Source organism: Mizuhopecten yessoensis, unplaced genomic scaffold, assembly GCF_002113885.1.
Source record: "Mizuhopecten yessoensis strain PY_sf001 unplaced genomic scaffold, ASM211388v2 scaffold10377, whole genome shotgun sequence".
Lineage (NCBI taxonomy): Eukaryota > Metazoa > Mollusca > Bivalvia > Pectinida > Pectinidae > Mizuhopecten > Mizuhopecten yessoensis.
In genome coordinates, this window is record NW_018408516.1 from 415,065 (window position 1) to 422,251 (window position 7,187).

Consider the following 7,187-nt stretch of genomic DNA (forward strand, 5'->3'; position numbering starts at 1 on the left):
GAAATGAATTAGTTAACATAACATCATATAAATTATCCAAAACACTGGAGTCCTGTCACGGTGCTTGTATACAAACAGAAAGTGTCCTATTTGGTCCGGAAGGAAAATTGAGAAATTTACCTTCTACTTGTTTTAATATCAAATGCAATGGACATACCAAGTTGAGTCCAAAGTAAACTGTACATGTAAAATATTTGGGTTTAAATCTAGACCAGTTTCTTTCAGGACAACTTATTGTGAACAATTCTATATAGAAAATTAATCAGACTAGAATTTTCATACCGAAACAGAAAAAAACTATCTCTGTCATCAAGAAAAACACTCCTTGGCACTTATCCAGTGTCATTTTGACTATGCTGACTCATCTTGGTACGAGGGTATCTCCAAAAATTCTTAAACACAAACTTCAAGTTACACAAAACAAGTTTGTTCGTTTTATTTTGGATTTAGATTGGAGGAAAATAACAACTTTTGTAGAACTGGAAAAAATAAATATGTTGAATGTAAGTAATAGAGTGGCTCAACAGAGATTAAACCATGTGTTAAAAAAAATGAAAAATATCCAAGAGGTGTACAAGATCAAGCCAGTTTAAAACTTTTATATACACTAAAATAAATGGGGAAGAGTCAACATATCTTTCTCTTAGAATGCAATAAAATATTGGAATGCATTACCAAAAAATATTAAGGCTACCAACAACTTACACAGGTTCAAAATTCTGGTCAAACAACATTTAACATCAAAGTTTAGATCTGAACAAAAGTGTGATTTTGTGAAAGGGTAATGGTGAGACTTCAGTGACATACCCTATTACTTCTTAATTCAAATATGATCCTAAACACTGTTATTAAATGATACTATATTGTTACTTTATATGCAGTCTGAGAGTTTGGTCGGTAGGGATTGGCCCAACCACCAGCCCTCTAGCTTCTGCAAGAAGAAATTAATCTAAATATACTTTTTAAAATTTGTCAATTGAAATATTCAAAGGCATTACACTTCTGACTTGAATCCTATTTATATTCCATCTTTTTTATGTTGTGTACTTGTCATAATGACAATTACTATTACTTTATTCAATAAGAGAGTTTGTCCATAGGGACTGGCCTAACCACCAAAGGCCCTCTTCTGCAAGAAGCAAACAGATTTTAATAAATAACAAATTTGTTTAAATGTTCAAAACGGGATACACTTGTTATTGTCTTATTTATTTCAAATTATTTTATTAGTATAAGTTATCTACCGGTAAGCAGTATTGAGAGCTTGGTCGGTAGGGATTGGCCCAACCACAAGCCCTTTGGCAAGTAACATTTTAAGTTATATCATTCCATTACCAGCATTATTTTATTGATTATTTTATAAGTCTCCTAATATATCTGGTATATGCATGAAGGAGAGCTTATGAGGTAGGGGATGTACAGTTTAGTATTTTTCTTGTAACATTTTATATCTATTTTTATAAAATATTGTGTCTTAGAGTCTTATCAAATTATCAATATCTATAATACAATTATGTATATAAATATGTAACTATTTTGTGAATTAGATTTATTTATTTAGATCTAAATTAAGGGACCCCGTTGGAATTAAGCCACAATGTGGCTTTATGGGTAATCCCAGGTAAAGGTCTAAATTTAATCGTATCAAAACCAGTTTTTAACACTCTGACTGATTACTAGTTCTATGGCATAACTAACTTATAAATAAAATCTGTGATAATATATATATTTATGTCCAATCTGCAAAATGTGATATACATGTAATATCTGCCTTTTACGTAAATAAATACTATTATTATTGAGAGGCTGCTATACATAAACCACCTGTCCTGTATTCTGGTACATCACTATGTTGTATTACGTAGGATTTAATGGTTCCGTGTATATTTATCTTCCTAGAAATACGTGTTGCCATGTTTACGCCCGAGTGATGCAGGGCTGTATATTTGTGTTTACTTTCACAATTAGACCATACAGACCCATGTAGTTCTCGAAGTATAAGATGTGTTTCTATTGGATAATTAGGACTTCAGGTACATATTGTGCACCACACTGTACTCCGAGTTTACCTGGAGTCCTTCGTATATATGCAAATACGTATAATCGGAGACATATAACGCCAAAGTAGTATAAACGTGTCTGGTATAATTATTCATGGTACAGCTATATATTAATGATATGGTAAAGTAAAATAGACTGCATGATACCATGAATATTCAAAGGATTCAGAAAATATTTTTTATGAAAAGCTTATTTTCATGTCAAATATCTTCTTTAGAAGGATATATAAAGAAACCATACATAGATAATAGATTTATTCTGACAAAATTAGGATTTTACAATCCTTTGACAGTCAGCTCTGAAAAAAAACCCCAACATATTTCTATTTTTAATTAAAACTATATTTCTGCGCTTGGTTTTGCCATTGTTCATCTAATTTATATTTAAATTGTTTAACTGTGCTTTAATTCACAACATTTGACGGAAGATTGTTCCATAAATCAACAGTTCTCTGTGTAAACGAAATTTTTCGAATATTTGATCTTGAATTCGATTTGTAAATTTCTAAGTTGTCATTGAACTAAATACAATTATGGACTTTAGGTGAGGTCTATCCCTGATTTACGCTCCTCCAATCAGGGCTGTGCATTAGCACCAGTCGTATAATAATCCCTGATTTTAAATATGTCGGATACTTCATGGTCATATTTCCCAGACAATATTTTGTAAACCTCTATCATGTTGCCACGAGATCTTCTATGCTAGTGTTCGTATTTTTAGTTTTTCTAAACGCTCATTATAGGATAAGTATGTTAGGCCGGGTACCTGCTTCGTTGTTCGACGTCGAACATTTTTTTCAATGCGTTTTTCGAGATGAGGACACCAAACCTGATTCGCGTATTCAATGTGTGGTCTAACTAAAGATGTGTTAAGCAACCTAAAACTCTCCATGTTCATTGTTCTTCGTAGAACTCCCATAATGGAATTAGCTTTATTTACTTTTTCAGATATATGTTTATCAAATGATAATCTATTGTCTATGATGACACCGATATCTTTTCCGAGGTTCACACATTTCAAACCGCGCATCACGTTGCATTTGCCCAGATGAAAACGAAGATGCCAAGCCTCTGACCACTTTTGATGTGAAAATATATCCTGTTGTAAAATCTTACAATCTTGTTCATCATTGATTGCCCTAAAAGCTTTCGTATCATCGGCGAAAAGAAATGTATTCGTTGTTGGACTCGTAACATCAGGCATGTCGTTTATATAAAAAACAACATCTACCTTCAATGAAGTCATACTGTGCTTTGCTGAAAATTTAGTTTTTATGTATCATAATTTCTTCCCTAATTATTGATTATATTACCTTCCACACAACGCTAGTACATGTATACAATATATTCCCCGGTTCCTTATATTAATTAAATAATACTGTTGATATTGAAGTCCGCGTGTATACTAGATTTAAATGATCTGAGCGTAGTCAAGAAGTACGGTAGTTTGAGGAGAAAGGGACCTAGAGACCAACTGTTATACCGGAACAATTTCAAGTTCCTCATGCATAGGCGGTATTCACAACTGAGAAAGAACTACTTGACCAAATATAATCTAACTGATTCTTTCCTACATAAATATCCCTACTAAACATTCTGACTCTGATAATATACAGCCTGTACATGATTCCTGCTTAGTCACTATCAAACTGAGAAGAGTTGGCCTTGTTTCTTTGTGTGCTTGTGTATTGTTCATAATCGTTTTGTATTGCTTGATTTAATTGACTTAGTTTAAGCATATTTTATTGAAAATAACTACAAATGGATTAGGCACAAGTAATTACAACTTATTATAGTCCTTTCAAAAAGTAATTGCCGTCGAGTTATTATGTAACATCTGGTTAATTTGTGTCTACATTCAGAGATGTACAGTTGGCTATCCTCTGTCTACACCGGTATAAACATTTGTTAGACTTACTACACTGGTATAAACATTTGTTAGACTTACTACACTGGTATCAACATTTGTTAGATTTACTACACTGGTATCAACATTTGTTAGACTTACTACACTGGTATAAAAATTTAATAGACTTACTACACTGGTATAAACATTTGTTAGACTTACTACACTGGTACAAACATTTGTTAGACTTACTACACTGGTATCAACATGTGTTAGACTTACTACACTGATATAAACATTTGTTAGACTTACTACACTGGTATCAACATTTGGTAGACTTACTACACTGGTATAAACAATTGTTAGATTTACTACACTGGTATAAACATTTGTTAGACTTACTACACTGGTATCAACCTTTGGTAGACTTACTACACTGGTATCAACATTTGGTAGACTTACTATACTGGTATAAACATTTGTTAGACTTACTACACTGGTATAAACATTTGTTAGACTTACTACACTGGTATCAACATTTGTTAGATTTACTACACTGGTATCAACATTTGTTAGATTTACTACACTGATATAAACATTTGTTAGACTTACTACACTGGTATCAACATTTGTTAGATTTACTACACTGGTATCAACATTTGTTAGACTTACTACACTGGTATAAACATTTGTTAGACTTACTACAAATACATGTGTAATTTGATACATAAACTGAATGGACAGTGAAAAATACATACGTGCACTATGCACTTTAAATAAAGACTTAGTATATTTAAACTCTGTACATATATAGCCTTGTATAAATCAAAGACGTAAACAACTAATACGTGGTTCGGTGTATGTGCGTGTGAGGGGAGACATGTCCTAATTATTATGCTGATCACCGCATTGTCAGAACATTTAAAAATGTGGTATTTTAAAAAATGAAGTACACTTCTTTTTTCTCTGTTCCCTTAATGAATCTGACAGAAAGAATATTTCCAATAATGCATTCTTAATCACAATTATGTTACGTTAGATACCAATTATTTGACCTCAATACTGTCTACAAACAACTCGTAGTTTATACTTGACTCTTCCTTATTCATTAAACAGTCTGTAGAACTGAGGAGAATGGGCTTGCTGACAGTATAGGGTATAGACTTTGCAGCTAACAATGTTTAAATCAAATTTTCCAATTGAAACTATGTTTATTTTGTTCATGTTAATGTATATTAGAAATATAAGCTATCACCTTGCGACTTTGCTACATGTACCTGTCTATGTATGTATTTCACTGTGTTTCAATGTTTTGCCTTCAAATTACTTTGTAGTTACAGATATGCAAATACAATTTTGAATTTGAATTTGTATCTTGTACACAACAGAAATTTGTTTATTCACCATCGATACCATACTAGACCAAACTGTTACCTTCTATAATATTATAAACTGTACAAATAACATTTTCATGACCGTCCTATGTACATTTCTGACTGTTGAAAAGACAAAACAAATCTCTCTAGGTTAGACTGTACATGTATATTCCCTTAGGTAGAACATTAAACTAGCCTATACTGGCGATGTGCAATACCAATGCTAATATTTCAGTTTGAGTTGCAGGTTTAGGGGTTTATTTCAATTTTCGGTAAAAAAAAAAAAAAAAAAAAAAAAAAAAAAAAAACCCAGGTAATGATAATTTAACTCCTAAAACGTGTAGAATTACTCTAAACACCTTAGCTTAGATCCAAATATAGCTGTAACAAATGCTCAGGTCCCTGTGGTACGAACGGGGAAGGCTCGGAAGTGCACAAAGGTGAAACGTTTAGTCTACACACGAGCGTAAGGACGGTTATTGATAGAGCTGTAGGATTAGCGCCTTTGGAGATTTAACATTAGCGTCGGTCCCCGCTTGGAATTGCAAAACAAGATTAATACATAAAGGTATAGGTATAAGAAGCTAAAATCAGAAAGAGTTAGTTTCATAATTCATTTTATGACAAATGGGACCTCAGCGACTTACACCTGTGTGGGTGTTAAAGGTGCGGTAATACAATTCTTCCTAGAGCATTTAAATGACACAATAACTATAAAATTATATCAGCATCGTGTGCTACATATTCTAACTATTATTTTGATACCAAATAGTACACTATTATCAAGAACGATTTGTTCTTTTTATTGAAGATTTAAGCAGAAAAGTATGTGAAATTTCATTACCGATGAGAGAATTCCCATGTTGGACACTTTGATTTGCATAGTTCTAAAACGAGTCTATTTTTCATACTTGCTTAAAAATTGGCTACCAATAATATCTTTCAACATCAGGAACTCCAAAAAATGAAAATCGGTAAAGGAGGCTCCACATTTTCGCAATTAACCAGCAAAATTCGTTAAAACTTTCATATAATGGTTATGCAACTATGTAGAGTTGATTTTGTTTGGAAAAAATACCAAAAAAGTTAATTCTCGTCAATTTAAATATTTTCCGGTTTTTTTGTGTGTGTGTGGCATTGTTCGGAACAATAACAACAATAAAAAAAATAAAAAGAAGCATTGCTAATTAACTCTACAAATATTTTATTTATCGCAAAATATATACCACACGTTACACAAAGTGTATTTTTATTGAATTTGTGTATTTGTATTTAAAAGTGATAATCTACAAGCTAAAAACAAACAGGACACAAAGATTCACACATATAGAGTGAGAAATTGAACAAAATATACACAATGGCTTTATAATTTTGTATTTTATATTTTACAATCACTTGGATCCTGGTGAGAGTTGTTTTCCTTGAAAAAAATCGGAACTTTTTGCAGAGGGATAAAATGTACACAATGACAGTTATCGCTGTTTATATATAACAAAAATGATGGAAATAAATCAAAATTATGAAATCAAAATTATCAATTTATTGTTCTTGTATGAAACCAAATTACTCTCAGTCATGTACACTTTGGATATCATTCCACATAACGCACGGTATATTTCCATGTCAGGTACATATGTGACCAGAGGCTATCGCATGGTACGCCGTTCTCGCGTGCACTCACACATGCATTCTCATAGGGATCTTGATATTGTACGAAGCATTATTTTCACAGAGTAAGTAGACTGCATTTGTACACATGTGAGGTTGACCACAAATCACATCAGTACGCATTCCATGCGTTTCATATATGACCTTCTTGAGGTCGTCTGGTCTCATGTCAGTGTCTTCCCGTGAGTCTGTTTATGTCTATGCTTTATGCTTTATGCTTTATTCCTGAAGTACGTA